The 21651-nt window shown below is 34.8% G+C and overlaps 2 non-coding genes across 2 annotated transcripts; one reads left to right on the top strand and one right to left on the bottom strand.

The window, feature by feature from the left end:
- Window positions 1–6985: 6985 nt before the first annotated feature.
- On the top strand, window positions 6986–7092 carry LOC131183584 (small nucleolar RNA R71). Its single transcript, XR_009151628.1, has one exon. It is a non-coding gene; the product is annotated as a small nucleolar RNA R71 (small nucleolar RNA).
- A 9238-nt stretch (window positions 7093–16330) lies between these two features.
- LOC131183483 (small nucleolar RNA R71) lies at window positions 16331–16437 on the bottom strand. Its single transcript, XR_009151538.1, has one exon. It is a non-coding gene; the product is annotated as a small nucleolar RNA R71 (small nucleolar RNA).
- Between the last annotated feature and the right edge of the window lie 5214 nt (window positions 16438–21651).

Below are 21651 nucleotides of genomic sequence, written 5' to 3'. Positions count from 1 at the left end.
TTGGACCGGATTTTGCGTTTGTATGTGGTTGGGGAGGCGTGGGGGTGTCGCCAGGAGGAGAATTGGAAGTGGGGGGTATCGATGACAATGGAGAGACTTCGAGAGGAGAGGCTGGACGGGAGTGGGGAGGTGACTCCATTGCGGATGAAGAAGATGGAAAAGATAATGGGGAAAAAAAAAGAAAATCGAAGAAGAGTGAGAATTAAGGCAAATGTAGTGAAAATCGAAATGGAGAAGAAGGTGTGAGAAGAAGTTATGCCGGAATGAGGATTTTGAGAGAGGAAGGGAAGTGAACAGGGTTTATCGGGTTGAAGGTGGGAAAGAAAAAGGAAAAAAATTTGATTTAAATGAGTTATGTAAAAGACTGCATAAGTGAAAAATGATTTATGCATAACCTATGCACTGTTCGGCAGGTATTGAAAGCTTAGGTTAGTGGTCATGCAGTTGTGCATGAGTCATGCACCTTCCTTATGCAAGCTTCGGTGACCCTAGAAATTTTGAGGAGTGAAGTCATGCGGGAGTGCATAAGTTATGCACTTCCCTTATGCATCTCTCGGCAGAAGTGGTTTTTCAGAAAAGCGGGTCATGCAGAAGTGCATAGGTTATGCACTCTGCTCATGCACTGTTTGGCAATTTTTGGAATTTTGGTTGGTGGTCATGCAGATGTGCATAAGCTATGCACTCTGCTTATGCACTCTTCGGTGGGTTTTAAAATTCAGAATCTTTGGTTATGCAGAAGTGCATAAGCTATGCACATTGCTTATGCAGGTCTCGGCAACTTTTGGAATTTTCTGATTTCTGGTCATGCAGAAGTGCATAGGTCATGCACTCTGCTTATGCACCCCTCGGCAAATTTATATTTTTGGAGTTCTTGGTTATGCGGAAGTGCATAGCTTATGCACCTTCCTTATGCACCCCTCGGCAAGTTTGATTTTTCTAGGTTTCTGGTCATGCAGAAGTGCATAGGTTATGCACTCTGCTTATGCACCCCTCGGCAGATTTGGAAATTCAGAGTTTTTGGTTATGCAGAAGTGCATAGGTTATGCACTCTGCTTATGCAAACTTCGGCAGAGAGAGAAAATGAAGAATTTGAGGTTATGCAAATGTGCATAGGTCATGCACTCTGCTTATGCAAGTTTCTGGAGATGTGAAATTTGACAAAATTAGGCTATGCAGAGTTGCATAAGCTATGCACTCTCCTTATGCACTTGCAATAAAGGTGAAAAATGGCAAGAATTGTGGTTATGCAGGATTACATAAGCTATGCAGTTGCTTATGCACAATTTAACAAGATCAAGAATGCAATAGAACATGGATTGCAAGTGTGAAAAATACCCTAGAATGAGGAAATATAATTCTATGAAGCATAAACCATGAGAATTTTTCACCAAAAACACATCAATATATACAAAGTTCATCAAAAATGCATCACACAGGCATGTAGACATTGATCCTACATAAAAGACCTTTGAGAGCTATGCCATTTTGACTCAAATTCTGCAAATCAACATTCAGCACATAAAACTCCATAAAAATCTGCATAAAGTTGCATCTAACCACAAATGAGAAATGAACTCTCCAAGATTTGCCAAGAAAATGCAGCATTTCTACCTTGTATCCTATAACCCAAAGAAGCTCAAAACTGCAAAAATGACTCACTTACCACCATATTAACATTATAAGCACAAGTAAAAAAATACACACCCAACCTCACCAAGAACTTAAGTGATCTGCTGCAGATTTTATTTTTCTGCTCTGCATAAACCAGATAGCAACTTCAGCAGTTCACCAACCTTCCTCCATTGATATACATCCAACCTCACCAAAAATACAAGCCATTTGCTGCAGACACCCTTTTTGCTGCAGATTTCATTTTTCCTCTGCATGAACTAGATTGCAGCTCCTGCACAGATTATGCAGCAAAAACTTATTAGTTCTTTTGAAGGACAAAATTTTTCAAGTTAAGAATTACTTCCCCAACAGTTCACCAGCCGTTCTTCATTGAATTACATCTACAAGGGACAAGATTTAACAATGTCAAAAATTGAATTTGGGGAGATTTAAGATAAAACAAAATCAATGAAAATGAAAGTAAATTAGCAAAAGCAAAATAAAAGGACTTGGGATGCCTCCCAAGAGGGCTATTTTATAGTCCTTAGTTGGACTCTTCGTGAATTTCACTGAAAAGAGGTGAGGGATTGGAGAGCTTGTAACAACTTGCTCCTATTATTGGGTCTCCAGTTATGTAATGTTTCAATCTATGCCCATTGACATTAAAATTCCCAGATTTTTCACTCCAAATTTCAATTGCTCCATAAGGGAAAACCTTAGAAATTCTATATGGACCAATCCACCTTGACTTGAGTTTTCCAGGGAACAATTTCAATCTTGAGTTAAACAACAAAACTAAATCACCTTCTTTGAATTCCTTTTTCCTCAGATATGCCAAACTTTAGTTCTTTCTTTGTAAATACGGGCACTTTCATAAGCATCCATCCTCAATTCCTCAAGCTCATTAAGTTGTAACAACCTTTTTTCACCAGCTTGCTTAAGATCAAAATTCAAGGTCTGAATGGCCCAATATGCTCTATGTTCTAGCTCCACAGGTAAATGACAAGACTTACCATACACCAACCTAAAGGGAGTAGTTCCTATAGGGGTTTTGTAGGCAGTCCTATATGCCCATAAAGCATCATCTAGTTTAATAGACCAATCTTTCCTAGAATTGTTCACTGTTTTCTCCAAAATATGCTTGAGCTCTCTGTTAGAAATTTCAACTTGTCCTGAAGTTTGAGGATGGTATGGGGTAGCTATCTTGTGCACTACACCATACTTCCTCATTAAGCTCTCAAATTGCTTATTACAAAAATGGGAACCCCCATCACTAATTATAGCCCTAGGAGCTCCAAATCTGCTCAAGACAAATTTCTTCAAAAATTTCACTACCACTCTAGCATCATTAGTTGGAGTTGCAATAGCTTCCACCCACTTTGACACATAGTCAACCCCAACTAAGATGTATCTATTACCATATGAAGGAGGGAATGGCCCCATAAAATCTATTCCACAAACATCAAATAATTCCACTTCAAGAATATTATTTAGGGGCATTTGATCTCTTTTTGACAAATTTCCACTCCTTTGACATTTATCACAATCCAACACAAATTTCCTCACATCCTTAAAAAGATTTGGCCAAAAGAAACCAGCTTGCAAAATTTTACTAGCTGTCTTAGAGATGCCAAAATGACCTCCATAATCAGAAGCATGGCAATGATGCAAAATACTCTGTACCTCCTCTTCAGGAATACATCTTCTAATTAGACCATCACAACATCTCCTAAAGAGTAAAGGATCATTCCATCTATAAAACTTCACCTCATGCAAAAACTTTTTCTTTTGTTGCCATGTCATACCTAGAGGTAAAACTCCACAAGATAGATAATTCACAAAGTCTGCATACCAAGGTAGTTTAGCAACAAGAGAGAAAAGTTGTTCATCCAAGAAAAACTCATCAATAGGATTTTAATCCAATTCTTCACCATCCAATTTCAACCTACTAAGATTATCAGCAACTACATTTTCAGCTCTTTTCTTATCTCTAATCTCCAAATCAAATTCTTGTAACATCAGAATCCACCTAATGAGCCTAGGTTTGGCCTCCTTTTTACGGAGCAAATACCTGATAGCTGCATGATCTGAAAATATAACCACCTTTGAGTCAATAATGTAAGGTCTGAACTTTTCCAATGCAAAGACAATTGCCAAAAATTCCTTTTCAGTTGTTGCATAATTTGTTTGAGCCTCATCCAGTGTTCTACTAGCATAATAAATAGCATAAGCCTTTTTGTCCTTTCTTTGACCAAGAACAGCCCCAATTGCATAGTTGCTAGCATCACACATAATTTCAAAAGGTAGGCTCCAATCAGGTGGTTGCATGATTGGTGCAGTGATAAGAGCTTGCTTCAACCTGCAAAAGGCATCCAAACACTCTTGGTAAAATACAAATGGTGTGTCATTACTTAACAAATTAGACAAAGGTTTAGCTATTTTAGAAAAATCCTTGATAAAGCGTCTGTAGAACCCGGCGTGTCCTAGGAAACTTCGAATTCCCTTGACATTGGTAGGAGGAGCCATCTTCTCTATCACTTCAACTTTGGCTTTATCAACCTCTATTCCTCTATTAGACACCAAATGTCCAAGCACTATCCCTTCCTGAACCATGAAATGACACTTTTCCCAGTTTAACACAAGGTCAGTATCTGCACATCGCTGCAAAATTTTAGAAAGGTTAGCCAAGCATATATCAAATGAAGATCCATAAACAGAAAAATCGTCCATAAAAACCTCCATTATGTCTTCAATGAAATCTGAGAAGATTGCCATCATGCACCTTTGAAAAGTGGCTGGTGCATTACATAACCCAAATGGCATCCTTCTATAAGCAAAGGTTCCATATGGACAAGTAAAAGTGGTTTTCTTGATCATTTGGATGGATAGGGATTTGAAAAACCCGAATATCCATCTAAATAGCAAAAGTAAGAATGCCTAGCTAGTCTTTCCAACATCTGATCAACGAAGGGAAGTGGAAAATGATCTTTTCTAGTGGCAACATTTAATTTTCTGTAATCTATGCACATTCGCCAACTAGTCACTGTTCTGGTGGGAATTAATTCATTATTTTCATTTTTGACAACTGTCATTCCACCCTTTTTTGGGACAACATGTACTGGGCTCACCCAAGTACTATATGAGATAGGTAAAATTATCACTGCATCAAGCAACTTCAAAATTTCCTTTTTAACAACTTCTTTCATATTTTGGTTCAACCTCCTCTGATGTTCAATAGATGGTTTACAATTTTCTTCCAAACTGATTCTATGCATGCAAAAGTGTGGGCTTATTCCCTTAATGTCATCTATGGTGTATCCCAAAACTTTCCTAAATTGTCTCAACACTCTTAACAACTTATCAGCCTCTAATGTACTCAAATTTGCATTTACAATTACTGGATAAGTGTTATTAGTGCCAAGAAATTCATACCTGAGCTGAGAAGGAAGTTGCTTAAGTTCTACCTTAGGTGCATCTTCTTCCTTGAATGATGGTTGCTTAGATTCGACTTTTTCCTTTTGTGTGAGTTGAAAAACTGGAGCAGAAATGAATGGTGGACTTCCCTTTAAGTGTTGAGCATATGCAGCTACATGAGAGTTGTCATAATCTATGCCTCCTCCATGAACGAAACAATTTTCAAGTGGATCTTCTGGATATTTCTTTCTGAAGTGTTCTTCAACCAGCTCATCAATGATATCAACTCTCAAGCAAGTATCAGCTTCAGAATGATGCTTTTTCATAGTGTTATTAATATTGAAAACCAATTGCTCTTCACCAACCCTAAGAGTTAATTTTTCTCCCTTAACATCAATCAATGCTCTCAGTAGCTGTGAAAGGCCTTCCCAAGATGATTGGGATATTAAAATCTTCCTCCATGTCCAAGATGACAAAGTCAACAGGTATGTAGAACTTCCCAACCTTCAGAGGCACATTCTCCAAAATTCCTTCAGGATACTTAATTGATCTGTCAGCTAACTGAAAAGAAATGTGGGTTGGTTTAAGATCTCCCATGTTGAGCTTCTCATAAATGGAAAGGGGCATAAGGCTAACACTAGCCCCTAAATCACATAAAGCTTTTGTAGAACAAGACTCTCCAATGTGGCATGGAATTGAAAAACTCCCTGGATCCTTAAGCTTTGGAGGAAGTTTCCTTTGGAGGATAGCACTACATTCTTCTGTCAAAGCTACAGTTTCATCATCTTAAAGTTTCCTCTTGTTTGAGAGAATTTCTTTCAAGAATTTTGCATAAGAGGGCATTTGTGAAAGAGCATCAACAAAAGGCACGTTTATGTAAAGTTTCTTCAAAACTTCTAAGAACTTCCCAAATTGCCTATCAAGCTTGGCTTTGTGAAATCTTTGTGGAAAGGGAAGCTGTGGCTTGTAGGGTTCAGGAGGTATATATTTCTCTTCCTTCTCTTCAATTTCCTCTTTACATTTTTCTGCACTCTCTTGTTTTTCACTCCCATCAGTTCCTTTTTCATTTTCTCTCTTCTCACTGTTTTCACTCTTCTCATCATTTATAACTTTTCCACTTCTTAAAGTAATAGCTTGACACTGCTCTCTTGGATTTTCTGGTTGACTTGGAAGCTTTCCAAAAGACTTGGCACTTGAGGAGGATGTTGTTGTGCAATCTGGTTTTCCAGCATTCTGTTGTGTGTTTGCATCTGTTCCAGCCTTGCTTTCACCTCTCTCATCTCCTCATCATGCTTATTTTGGTTAGCAAGTATCTGTTGTAATAAAGCTTCAGTGGTGGAATTTCGTTCTTCTTTGTTTTGGTGGAGGGTTCATATTTTTCTCACTGAAAATTAGGCGGTGGTTGCCTATTTTGCTGATATGGAACTCCTTGTTGTCATTTGTGGTTGAAAATTCGATTTTGAACTTGATTTTGCTGATTTCCCATGAAAAGTTGGGATGATTCCTCCAATTTGGATTGGAAGTTTGAGAATAAGGATTCCCCATTTGCTTGTTTCCATAATTACCAACATATGCTGCTTGTTCTCCATAATCTACTCCACAGCTGGTTGTTTCCTCTGCATAAGCCACTTGTTGTGAACTTCCAGCTGATGATGATGAACTAACCAACATACTCAAATCTTCCATCTTCTTAGCAAGGACATTTGTAAGTGCATCAAATTTTACATTAATCATGTTGAATGGGTCAAGATCATACATTCCAGCAGCTTGCCTCTTTTGAGTTTAAGCTGGTCCTCTTGGACTACTCCAAAGATGAGTGTTCTTTGCAATTTTCTCCAACAGCTCATAAGCTTCATCTTCATGCTTAATAATAAATTCTCCTCCTGTTTGAGCATCAATAATCCCTCTGATTGCAGGAGTGACATTTGTGTAAAAATTCTGATTTATCATCCATTTTGGAATGGCATGATGTGGGCATAATCTCTCTAATTCCTTCCATCTCATCCATGACTCATAGAGAGTTTCATCTTCTCTTGGTCTGAAAGCTGTCATTTGATTCCTCAGCTCTTGAGTTTTTCCAGGTGGAAAATATTGTGCAAGAAATGCATCAGTGAGTTGCTCCCAATTTGTGATGGAGTTGTGAGGTAAAGAATCAAGCCAATCCAGTGCTCTATCTTTCAAAGAGAATGGGAATAGCTTCAATCTTGCTGCATCATCAGACACTCCAGGTTGTTTTTGCATGTCAAAAATCATAGCAAACTTCTTCAGGTGTGTGTATGGATTTTCAGAAGGATGTCCTCCAAATTGAGAATTTTGAATCATTTGAAGAACTCCAAAATCCATCTTGTAACTATTTGCATCAATCCTTGGTCTTGCTATGCTCTCCCTCAAGTCATCAAAACGAGGAAAAGCATGATCCATCATACTTCCCCTAGGCACGTTTGCATTAACAACTTCTTCTCCTTGGGCTTCATTTTCATTGTTTTGACCATTTCCAGCATTACCAACACCAATTCTAATTCTTTCATCAGCCATATCTGCTTCAATTTCGGTTTCTCTCAAAGCTTCCTTCCTTTTTCTGGTTTCTTTCTTGTTGGCCTTACAAAATTTCTCTATTTCAGGATTGAACAATAAGGATGTATCACTTGAGCTTCTAGCTCTTCTCATAAAAGATTAAAAGTACCTGAAAAAGAACAAACAAACACAAAAATGAAAAGATAACAAAAATAAAACTATAATTAACTAAAATAATCAAGAATTCAATCTTAAACAAACAACTCCAAGAACGGCGCCAAAACTTAATGCGTCCCTACCGCAAGTGCACGGGTCATTACAAGTAGTATAGAAAATATCGATCCCACGAGGAGTTGTGTTAATGATTGAATTTTCGATATAAAAGTTGACTAAATCGAAGTATCTATGAAATTAAAGAAGTGAATTGATGAGTAATGGAGCGTAAAATCTATATGTGCAAAATCAATATTCTATTTAACAATGTATTGCGTTAAACTAAAATTGCATCAAATTGAAATAAGCGAGTTCAAATATGGCAATATTGAAAATGGCAAGCAATTAAATTCAATTGAAAATTAACAATGGTAAAAAGGTGATTCCGGAGTTCGGGATTTCATATTCGAGCTATTTTGGGATTTTAAATTGGTTATCCAATCTTATGAAACTAATGGGTTTTAAGGAGATTAATTCTTAAATCCTTTGAATTCCCTTTCGAGTGAGACAAAGAGTGCCTTAATCAAACTAATCCTACTTTCGTGGAGTTAGAATTAATTAAGACCCATTAAGTTCTTTAATTAATCTGTGAATCCTCTTAATCCTTAGCCTATTTCTAGGTCTAAGTTAATTAAGTCCAATTTCTTGATTATCTATCACAAGGCCTTCTCCTTTCGGTGCTTCAACCATGGATTAAGAACATCACTTAATGGGATCCTACACTAAGCATGTCATTAAGCATACAAGAAATGAATAAAACTCATTAAGACCACAAAATATGGATTACCCAATCAAGATCCACAAAATATCTCAAATATTACAACCCTTACTCCAGAATCAAAAGTAAACTACTCACTATCCATAATGCTTACAAGATATGATGAGTTCAAATGGAAATAAAGCTTTAATCTAAGCTAAGAAGTAAGAAATTAAACACTAGAAATGTAGAAAAATATAAGGGAAGAAAGAAATCTGCAAATCTTGGTTCAAAATGGTGTGGAAGGTGAAGGTGACTCTTCAAATTCTGCTCAGCCCCCCTCCTTTTCTTCTTTGCTCCTTGTCTCCACTTTAAAATGGGAAAATGAGACTATTTATAGCATTTTTCTGACATGGAGCCCTAAAATGGTATGTTCTAGGAGGAATTATTTGAGGGAATCTCCTGCCAGCTCATTAATGAACTCTTCATGGGACTGCATAAGTGGACTGCATAAGTTATGCGATCCCTTATGCGATTTTCTGGTTCTGGTCACTTATGCGGTCGCATGACTTGGTGCATAGGTTATGCACAATCCCGTGAAGGTGCATAAGGGAGGCGAGAATGTGCATAAGCTATGCAGTCTCCTTATGCACATTTCGGCTGGTTCTGGAACAGTGATCTTTCTCCTTATACAGATCTGCATAGCTTATGCGGCAAGTTATGCACAGTTTGGTCAATGCATATTTCAGCTTGAAAACCTGTTTTTGACATCTTTTGGCTGTAGGAGACACTCCTCAATGGCAAAATTCTCTTCAGTCCTTCAAAAATACCATTTTTCCTACAAAACAAAGTAAAAATTATAAATTAATGCAAAATTGACAACTATGAAAAACTAACTAATTTACTAATGAAATTAGCTAAAGATAACTAATAATAGAATAAAATGGCTATAAAATTGGACCTAAATGACTATGCAAAATGTATGCATCACCTATGGTCGGGGAGATTGAATTGGGATTCTAACTCCCTATGATCGGGGAGGTCGAATCATTGTGTACAGTACACACCACAATAATGCAACTTCCGAAAGAGCCAATGAAAAACTTAGATCTAACCTCTAATAAGAGGAGAATCTAAGCCTATGCACGTACCATGATAATCAAAACAACCTAACTCCATTGTCTCCTCAACAAATAAGAGAGACGGGCAATAACCTAGTCCAGCATCTATAGTGAGATATAAAATAATATCATGAAGTTCTTTGTCCTTTTTTTTGTGAGCATAAATCACAACACAATTCAATTCGATGTCAATTTCAATATCCAATAATTTTTATGCCCATCACAATTCAAAACATCAATTTGTATATATTTTTTTTTCCATGGATATCCCATTTCAATCACAAATTTCTGAAATTGGATTCATTCAATCCATATCAAAAATAAAATCATAACTTAATCATTTTCCCACAACTAAACTCATTTATACCATAACACATTTCAATAATCATTGAAATAAATTCAATAATTGGTAAACATAATACATAAATAAACTAAAATCCCTTAATCAAATAAAATATGCAAAACTTTAACAATATAAAACTAGTTGTGCACAAACCTCTTTGTTGATTAATTTACTCTACCTTTGTTTCTCCTTCAAAGATCCCTTTTTAACTAAAACACATAAATTTAAAGTGCTTTAGTATCTATTTCTAATACTTAAATTCCAACAATTTCTTTGCAGACTTATCCTACCTATTACGGTTTATAATTTCGAGTCTTTCACATTTTTGTGTATAGTGGCATTATTCATGGCACTTGTCAAGTCAAAATATTGACTTTTTCCTACTAAATAGGTTTATTAATTTTAATTGCACTCATATACCACATTTTGGGTGTCAAATTTGTTGGCATTGATTGTCAATTAAATTTCCAAACTATCTAAGTAAAATCTCAAAAATTCAGTTTTGGGTCACAAGTTTCTACTATTCCATTGGTCTGTCTACAGTAGAATTTTGGCTAAATGTCATTCATCAAAGTTGTTCCTCATTGTTTTAGCTTTAATTTTCTTTTTGAATCACTCTATTTGGACTTTTGTAACTCAAGTTATGCCTATTTTTCTAAGGCAGACCGGATTAGTTTTAACCCAGAATTTCTGGGCACTTCTAGGTTCTGGCAGTTTTGGTGACCTAACTTTGGGTGGCAATTTCACTTGGTTATGGGCAGAATTTGGATTGTTTTTCTTCATGAAAGTTGTAGTACTATGTCATATCTTTCCAATGCCACAAAGATCAGGTCATTTGGACCTTTCTAGACCAAGTTATGGCCAAATGAGTCATTTGGTCATTTTTGTACAGCAGCAGTGTACCAATTCTGGGTTTGACCTAATTGTTCACTAACTTAGAGTTACTTTCTGAGCATGGTTTCTGCATGAAAAATGTGTCATTATGTGTCTATTTTCATTTCTAATTGGTCTCATACCAATTGGAGTGACATAATTATAGTTTTGGTCCCTGAAAGGGACCTAGGTCAGGCTATCCAGTAATGACCCCTCACCAATCCGAATTTCATTGCAATTCTAATCACTCCAACACATCTCAATTGGTCCCAATTAACCATTTTAAACCTCACTTAGGTCAAAGTATATCAATTTAATAAATTCTCAAATTTTCCCCCTAAAACCCTAAGGGTCAAGAACCCTAATTCACTAATTTGTTTAATTCATTCAAATTAAAGCTTACAATTTACTTCTACCTACTTAATCAAGCCTAATTACATGTTTAATTCACATAAACATCATCAAAACCCTAAGGGACTGGGGTTGGTTGAAATTCATTCTTGGAAGTTTACACATAATTTCTTTAATTTTTGACTTATTTCATACATCTCTCAACCTAATTTCAAAGATTAATGAGGAAAGAACATTAAAATTAAACTAACCTTGGGTGAAGCTTTCCTATCCTTTTAATTCTTCAAATTTTCTTCTCTTCTTTGTGCCCAATCTCCTGTCCAAGCTTGATTATCAAAGTTTTGTTGAGGGAACTATAAATTTTATGGTGAGAATTTAGGGTTTGTAAGAGCTCTAAAGTTCATTAATGGTGGAAAGAAAAAATATGAGGGAGAGAGGAAGAAGAAGGTGACAGCCAAAGTGACAAGAAGAGTAAAATTTTTTGTTTTTTAATTTATTCATTTGTCTTTAGTCTAGTATTTATCCCATAATTTCATAATTAGAAAATATAAAATTATTAAGTCATGCTTATATCATCTTAGTGATGTCATAATTCTATTTTTGTTTTCTTTTCTTTTTTCTTTCTTTTTCCATACTTCTTTAATTTAAATCTATATTTTAAAATTTTTATTTCTCAGATTTTATTGGACAGTTAGGTCATGAGTCACCTCTAGGGATGAATTGACCAATTTGCCCCTGGTCGGTCTGATTCGATTTGTCAATAATTCAGTATTTCTTCTGGAACCTTGATCTAATTATTTGATCTGGTTCTCTACCTTTTCCTATGATTTTCACATTTCCCTTAGCCTCACAATTTTTCCTAAGACTGCGGTGTCACAATGCCCCATACGAATTTAGGGTTACAGTTGACTTCGCAGTCACTTCCCGGTACGGTCACCCATCGCTGTGACCCCCAGCTCATTTAACCTTTTATGTTCTATTTTTCTTATCTGTATTTGACCTTCTGGTAATCACTATTAATTCTTGTTCAGGGGTTTTCTAGATGACTTAAACATGGTTCTAATCCTCTTAATTGTCCGGACTGACACTGGTCACTGGAATAGTGATTTGCACAGGACTATGCCTATAGGGGTGTTACAGTTTGAATTATCAAAATTCTTTTAAGCAAAGGCTGAATCTTCTTGACCCGTATTTACACTAGACTGAGGTTGAGAAGAGACCAAATCAGATTCATGCTGCTGTGACTCATCAAATAGTACATTATTGGTAGAGGCATTGTAGCCACGCCTATAACCTGGAGGAAACCCATGCTTCTTGTAACACGTTTCTATAATATGTCTAGATCTACTGTAATAGGTGCAAAGCCTAGTGTCAACAGTAGGAGAATTAAAAGCATTTTGTGCACCAGGTCTTTGAGAATAAGGAGGAAAAACACCCATCAGTCCATTAACTGCCTTGCTGGCAAAAACCTTTGGTTCTAAGGCATTAACAGTGAAAGGATTGACAGTATTGATAGGATTCAACTGCCTTTCTTATTGAATAACAAGAGAAAAAGCCTTGTTAATGGACAGAATTGGCTCAATCATCATTATTTGTGACTTCACAGTGGAGTATTGATCATTTAATCCATTAAGAATTCTGATTACATAGTCAACTTCTTAATAACCCTTCATCTTTGTAATAGCATTGCAAGTGCACGAATTTGGGCAAACACAAACTGGTAAAGGCTTAAAATTAAGCAATTCATCCCAAAGAATTTTTAGCTCAGTAAAATAATCTGTAACTGATCGATCTCCTTGCTTCAAAGAAAAAATTTCTTCTTGTAAATCTGATACTCTAAAAATATCCCTTGAGAAAATCTCTCCCTTAAAGTCATTCCAAACATCAATAGGCTTATCAATCCAAAGAACACTCTGGGTAATTGAAGGAGAAAGAGAATGAACAATCCAAGAAAGTACCATTGTGTTACACTCTCCCAAGCAGCATACAAAGGATCAGTTTTCGCAGGAGTTGTTAAAGATCCATCAACGAACTTGAGTTTATTCTTTGACATCAATGCCATCTTCATAGATCTGGACCAAGTATGATAATTTGATCCCGTGAGAACTAGAGAAACCAATACTATGGTTGGATTTTCATTAGGATGCAAATAATAGTGGCTTGAAGGATCCTGCAATGGATTCACATTCGTCTTGGCAGCAATGAAACACTCTATGGAAGAGGAAGAATAAATAACCATTTTTCAGGAAACATAAATGGAAATAGAAAAGAAAGAGAAAAAGTGCTCTGATAACATATGCGAATTGAGAGAAGTTTTACTTTTTTTTATTATTAAAACTTGAAGAATAATACTACAGTATATCAGCTCAGATACATATATATACAAGTGCTGGACTGAGCTGGAAAAAAAAAAAAACTAACTCTATAACTGATCTAATCACAGCCATTCAATGCTTAACAGTTTTAGCTAACTAACTTTGCCTCCAATTTTAGCTTTAGCTTCTTCAATGTACATGATCCTTGCTGGTGCGTCTGATTCACTTTGATCATCTAATAGTGACCAATTCCAAATCACCACTTCATAGTTGATCAATCTCGAGTCTTCACTTCACATGCATTCACATATCCTCAATCAATTTTGTTGCAAAAAGAATGAAACATGTAACAAAAGCTCAACTTGTCTCTACTTATATAATTATGGTGAAAATTATTTTTCTCATTACTTTTGGAGATAGATGATTTTATTATTAGTTGATATTTTTGCCACTGATCACTAATTGTACTTTTCCAAAGCACTAAGGATGTGGGATTCATTGTTTCTAGTTCTACTAGTGATAAACCCATTTTATATAGATATTTTAGAATAGTTTTGCATCCATTTTGCCTTTCTAGTTTAGTAATTTTATGCTTTTAATGCTTATTTTAGTTAATTTGTTAATTTTAGTTTCATTATATCTGATTTTTCAGAATTTTAATGTTTTTGATAGGTTTTAACAAAGTTTAAAGGCAAAAAGGTCCATATAGAAGAAATTCAAAGTGATTTGGGAGCTTAAAGTAGAGTAAAAAGTGAAGAAAATTTGCTTAAAGGAGAAGACCAGCCGAGACTTTCAAGGATCTCCACATGCCCCGTGTTGAAGGTCATATGAAGATAAGAGTTACCCAGCAAAAATCAACATGAGGCATGTAAATTCACACTGGGTCGTGTAAACAGAGACTTCGGAAAAAAACACGCTGAAAGTTTCATGGGCTTCCACATGCCCCGTGGGGCAGGTCGTGTAAATAGAGATTTTAGAGCAAAATACGCCGAAAGTTTCAGGGACTCCTACATGCCCCGTGTAACTGGTCATGCAGAATCTAAAGGCTTTTCCTCCAAATCAACATGAGGCATGTGGAAAATAGCCTAAATCAACATGAGGCATGTGGGATGGCACTGACAGATTTGCTGACATGAAAAAATTTTCTCTTTTCATACCTTTTATACCTTTTGTCCTTATCCCTTTAGAGACTATTTTTAGGGCAACCCTTAAGGGGATATATAAGCATCATATTCTCATTTTTTACTATAAGGAGAAAGAGAGAGAAAAATCAAAAGGGAGAGGAAGAGGGAATCACGCAATTTTTGGAGAAAGAACACCTGCAGAGTGACATTTTCCAGCTTCCATTTTCAGAGATTTGGATCTTCTTCTTCTGGGCTCTTTTATTTTTAGTTTTATTTTCATGTTTTCTTGCTCTATTTCATATTTTCTACTTGTAAATACAAGCATGAGTGAGTAGATACTTAAGATTTCATAGTTTAGTGCAATGATTTAAGTTTTATTTGTGGATTTGGATTGGTTTTAACCAAATTTTAGAATATATAAGCTTTGATTCTTATCTTGTGTGCTTATTTACATACCCATTATTGGTACCCTTTGGGTTTTGTTCTTAATCTTAGATTGAAGGACCGAGAGGTGAAAATCTATGATAGATAATCAAGATATTGAACTTAATCATTTAGTGTTAGAAATAAACTAGTGGGTTAAGAGGAATTTCAAGTTGATTAAAATGCTTAAAGGGTTTTGGATAATTAAAAATCGTGAGAATGGGGTTTAGTTTCCTTTAAAATACTCTTTAATTTGCTTGAAAGAGAAATTAAAAGAAATCAGAATCAACTTCCTTCAAACTTGTATTTCCTTTAATCTTGGCTTTGCCTATCCAAATCCCAATAAAATTTACTTCATGAACCTCAACTCTGGAATCAATTTTTACCATTAATTAATTAAATCTTTTGTTACTTGCTGAAATTTTAGTAAATTAGTATAATTCTTAGAATTATAATTGCTTAATTCATTATAATTTCCTTATTTTTCCAATTTAATTTGCTGCATCTCTTACTCTATTTTTGGCACAAATTACTGATAGCCCAAATAATCATAACTTTTATAGTTTGGTACTCAAACAACAAATCTCTGTGAGACGAAATCTTTTTTTTACTACTTGAACGACTCGTATACTTGCAATCAAGTTTTTGGCGCCATTACCAGGGATTTGTTTTGTTTGATATTAGACGATTGATTGTTTGGTTAATTTGGGCATTTTATTTCTTATTTTAATTTCTCTTCTTTATCATTTTACTTTGAGATTTTTCTTATTTTGGTTTTTCAGGTACATATCTTTTATATGAGAAGAACAAAAAGTGCAGAAATTGATTTAATTTTTGATCTTAAGATTGAAAAGACAGCTAAAGCTTTAAGAGTAGAATCTAAAAGAAGAAAAGCTGAACTCAGAATTCAAAGACAACAAGAGCAACATCAAGAGCAACAAGTGATAGAAGGTATGGAAAACAACAACCGATCAATTAAGGATCATGCTTTTCCTAATTTTGGAGATTTTAGACCAAGTATTACAAGTCCTAGAGTGGAAGCAAACAATTTTGAGTTGAAGCCCTCACTTTGTCAAATGGTTCAACAATCACAGTTTGGGGGAGGTCCTACTGAGAGTCCAAATGTGCACCTTGCACATTTTCTTGAAATTAGTGACATCCTAAAGATAAATAGAGTGTCAGATGATGCCATCCGGCTGAGATTATTTCCTTTTTCTTTGAAGGATCATGCTAGGGAGTGGTTGCATTCATTACCTCCGGGTTCAATAACTACTTGGGATGAGTTGTCACAAGCTTTCTTGGCTCAATGCTTTCCTCCTAGCAAAACTGCAAAATTGAGAAATGAATTAACTTCTTTCAGACTAAGGGATGATGAGAGTCTCTATGAAGCTTGGGAGAGATATAAGGATCTTCAAAGGAGATGTCTACATCATGGAATCCCTAGATGGATGCTAGTTCAACATTTCTACAATGGTGTTTCTCCAGCAATTAGAAGTATAATTGATGCATCTTCAGGAGGTGATCTTATGGAAAAGTCAGAAGATGAAGCTTATTCAGCATTGGATAAAATTGCTTACAATAATTATCAATGGAGCTGTGAAAGAAATGAAATGAAGAAGCCACCAGCTGGTGTATATGAATTAGATGCCATGAGTATGTTCAATGCCAAATTTGATGCTTTGACGAGAAAAATGGATAAGTTAAGCATGAAGGTTGACACATCAATTAGAGGATTTAGTCATACAGAAGATGTTGGTACGGGAAATATGCATTGTATTAATGATTTTCCTTCCTATGGGCAAGAATTTAGAAATGAGCAGGTTGATTTTATTGTGAATTACAATCAGAAACCAGTTGGTAATCCTTTTTCTGCTATATATAATCCAGCATGGAGAAATAACCCTAACTTTTCTTAGGGAGGTCGATAAGGACAGCAACAAAATTATCAACAACCTCATAATTTTCAGCAACAATAGCAGAATTTTCAGCAAAACAGAGTACCACCTGGATTTCCATCACAAAGGAATCAAAATGTACCTATTCCACAACCACTAGTTCAGTCTTCAGACCAAGATTCAATTTTTAAGTTTATGATGGAGAATTTCTTAACTGCTTAACAAAAACAAGGGGAAATGATTCAACAATTAACCTCAAAGATAGATCAGCTTGCCACTCATAATAGGATGTTGGAAAACCAAATAGCTCAACAAGCAAGCTCTTCCAGCAAAGCACAAGGAAAACTTCCAAGTCAACCAGAGAATCCTAGAGAACATTGCAAGGCAGTGATCCTAAGGAGTGGGAAAATTATAGGAGAAGAAGAGAAAGATGAGGTAAAAGAGGAAAAGAAGAAAGAAGATAAAGACAAAAATGAATCTATTCTGAATCATGACGAAGTTAATGAGGAAGCAAACAAGAAGAAGGAAGTTAAAAAGAAGAAGAGGAAAAGTATGTGCCTCCACCACTATACAAGCCACCATTGCCATATCCTCAGAGGTTTCAGAAAGCAAAGCTAGATAAGCAGTTCGGGAAATTTTTGAAGAAGTTATACATCAACATTTTATTTACAGATATAATTTCTCAAATGCCCTCATATGCTAAATGTTAGTAGTATGCCCTAGATCATATCATTTAGTATGTATCTTGTACATATTTTTATTAATAAAAGGCATTTCCACTTTTCCGTTTACATAATATATTTATGTGTAATAGAAAAGGTCCATTGATATTTTGTTAGAAATATTATTCTTAAGTTGTTAAGAATATGAGTGACAATATTTCTAGCACAAAGTATCATAAATAGGTTCACAATCGAGGATACTTCATAATAAGGACATGACTTATCCAGAAAGATTGTATTCATGTTTGTTCCCAAGTTATTTATATGAGATATAAATAAGATGGAATGGTGAGTCTCATGCCATATAACAAACATGATAGGCACTTATAAATGATAAGTAGGCCGAACCAGTGACACTTATGACAAGCACATGGAGTTTACTCTTGTCAATGTTTTGTCATAAATCATATCAGTGCATATAATCTTTAGACCTGAGATAGCACAGTTATCTTGTATATAGGTAGTTTGAGTTTGATTCTGCTTTCATACTTGTACTATGTATGGGTATATGGGCATGTGTTGGCTCCTGCTAGTTATATATGGAGGTAGGTGTTGATCAAGAAGGAATCTGTTCCTCTAAGTAAATAGAGTTAAAATCCTATGTTCATTTAATTGTTCTTGATGTTTCAAGTTCCTGGCAGACAGATAGATTTATTCGTAAAAGAGTTTCGATGAGAAAAATCTTTTAATCAAGAACTGGAATTAAAAGAGAACATAATATTCATAGCAAATGGAGTTTGACATAAACCATGACTCGGCTTGAGTTGGGATTTTGTACAGAGAGATTCTAGTGCATGGTAACATATGATTATAGGTTCATTTAAGGTAAATCTTATTACTAATTGGGTGGCCATGGCATGCTATGCTAGGTGTTAACCATGGTCTATGAGGTTCATAAAATGATTTAGAGAAATCATTTATGGTAAGAAAGAGTTCGATGATATTAAGAGTTGATATCATGTCTCATTGCCAATTAGTGATGAGCCTAGTAAGTCACACACATACACAAGTTATCACCTATTTAAATATGATTTAATTAATTAATTAAAGAGTTTAATTGATTAATTAAATAGATTTGGTTTGCAATAAAATTGCAAAGTCCCTAGCATGACTTGAAACCAAAACTAGATTATTGGATGTGTAGTATAAATTAAATTTATATTTAAAGTGTTTAAATATGAATTTAATTGATGAGAAATTAATTAATAGAGATTAATTAATTAATTTATATTTGATATAAATTAATTAGAAGAAGAAAATAATTATTTTGGGTTAAGAACTCAAAATTAAGACACAGGGGCATTTTGGTCATTTTGCAGTATGACACGTGGCACCATGAGATGGTGACACATGGCATAACACATAAGCTTGGCAAATATTTTTAATCATGTAAGATGATTAAAATCAAGATTAAATATAGGTTTGACACTTGGCACAATGTGATTGGGTCACTTAAACCTAGAGCTAATCAAAAGGTGACATGTGGCTAGGGTTTAATGTGTTAACCTAGCTATTTAAGTGGGGTTATGAAAAGAAAACACAACCAGCAGCCTCTCCTCTCATATGTCACGCCACTTTGAGCCTCTCCAGCTATTTCTCTTCATCTCTCATCAATTCAAAGAGATTAGCCATCAATCTCTTGAATTAAGAACACTAGAAATTGTTTCTAGTGTCCTGTTTGCATCTCTAATCTCTTAAAAGGCAGAACTTGAATTTCTAATTAATAGAAAAGGCTTTAGAAGCTGTTCAAGGGCTGCCATAGGTGTTCTTGGTGTGGACAAGCTAGAGGGACAACATTTGGTGTCCTGAAGACGAATGTCAAAGCGCGAACATTACTGACACATCAAGAGGTTAGTGTAATCGTTCTTGATTTAATCTAGGGTTCTAAAATTAATCTGATTAATTTTAAAATCTTAAATGGCAAATACAGATCCAAAAACATATTAAAAGAGTTTTAATATGTTGTTTATCATTGAAATCAAATAGATAAAAATAAATCTTGCATGGTGCATGTGACCCTAGGCGAAAATTTTTGAATTCAATGGTATAATCTTGTGTTTTTCACGCTTCCGTTCCTTCAATTGGTATCAGAGCCACTATATTTGCCATTTAGATTGTTGATTATATAATTTAATTGTGTGTTTGATCATGAGATCAAGAGATTCATTGCTGGTTGGATCATGAGATGTGGCGTCACACATGGAGAAGCCACCATTGGTGGCGGCAACAATGGTTCCATGGGTGATTCAAGGTTTGGCTTTTAATTCTGCAATTGTTGTATGATCTAAGGCCTATTCTTTGACTAATTAAAGTGTTTAATTAGTTGTTTTAATCACACAATTAAATTATGATTCAAATCAGAATTTTAAAAAATGTTTGAATGTGATTCAAATCTGAATTTTAAAAGTTGTTTGAATGTGATTCAAATCTGAATTTTTAAAGTTGTTTGAATCATATTTAAATCTGATTTTTTAAAATTGATTCAATAAAATTCAGATCTGATTTTTTAAAATATATTTGAATGTGATTCAAATCTGATTTTTAAAAAAATATTTGAATGTGATTCAAATCTGAATTTTTGAAGTTGTTTGAATGTGATTCAAATTTGAATTTTTAAATTTGTTTGAATGAGATTCAAATCTGAATTTTTAAATTTATTTGAATCATATTCAAATCTGGATTTTTAAGTTGAATATGAGATATTCAATTTAATTTAAGTATGTATGTTTTATTTAATTGTTAAATAGTGATATGCATGATGGATGATCATGGACTATAAAAGACCAATGTGATTGGATTTATTTCTTTTATGTTTCTTTGGGATTGTAAATTAATTAATTTATTTTAATTTATTTTGGGCATGTATTATTAAGTTTGTAATATTTTTGGGTTGTAATTTCATTTATTTATGTTCTTGTAAATTCGCCTTGGTATGCCAAGGATTACTATGTAATATTGGATTGCAAGAAGTTCAAGGAGGTCAAGAGCATTGGTGGGACCAGTGGGAGGAATTCAAGATCAAGTGTTGATTATGTACTCCTTCAGCAACTCTTGTAAAATGAATGAATGAAATGCACCTAGGAATGCCCTTATTCAATTCTTGGTGGCTCAGAATTGAATCCCTTAGAAAGTCCATGATCATACCATATTTACTGCTTATCCATGAATGCATGAGATGTATGGAATGTATGCAATTATATGATATATGCATGCTAAATGGATAATGTGCAAAGTGAGACCTTAATAGTAATTAGGATGGCTATAAAATCTTCCAAACAAATGATTAAGTTGGAAATGCTATAATTAAAGTAATTATAACATAAGCCCTCCATTGGGGCAATTATTTTAAGAAATTTTAAATAGTTGCATGAGATGCAATTAATTTAAGAGATTTTCTTAAGAATAATTGTTAAGCATGAGATGTTGTAAATATGTAAATGGTTTGGTGGCCAATATTGGATGTACCTGAGGACATTAAAATTATTTGCATAATTACTGGCTCAATGGGATCAACTTAACTAATGCAAGATAAGTCAATATTGGATGTACGAGATTTTGAGCATTAGGGGCTAGTAAAGGATTGAACCTCACATGAGATGTGATGGGCAAGGAGTTGCTCACTTATAGTTTATTGTAATTCCAATAATGGATGTACGAGGATGATCAATAGAATTATAAGAATTCAATCACCCACTAGAAATCCATCCAACTAGGATTTCCGTTTTCTACTTTGGAAGTGTAGGATTCGCTAAGTTAGTGGGAGGACCAATTTGATTAAAAGACCATAATCATTTTGGTTAATTACATGATACATTTACTAATTAATCTGGTTATTTTCTGCGATTAATTTTACGATAAAAATGAGCACAAAACAACCACCACCATCCAATATCCTTGCAAGCATACTTGATCACAACAGTTGACAGACCTAATCATGCGATTGGCTAAGAAATTTGAAACTTGTCTGAACTTTGAACATATAGGATATGTTCTATATTCAAATGTTCTGGTCCCTTACCTCCAGAGGCCACACAA

Source organism: Hevea brasiliensis, chromosome 9, assembly GCF_030052815.1.
Source record: "Hevea brasiliensis isolate MT/VB/25A 57/8 chromosome 9, ASM3005281v1, whole genome shotgun sequence".
Taxonomy (NCBI): Eukaryota; Viridiplantae; Streptophyta; class Magnoliopsida; order Malpighiales; family Euphorbiaceae; genus Hevea; species Hevea brasiliensis.
The sequence above is the reverse complement of the archived record's forward strand: the minus strand, read 5'-3'. Positions and strand labels throughout refer to the sequence as shown.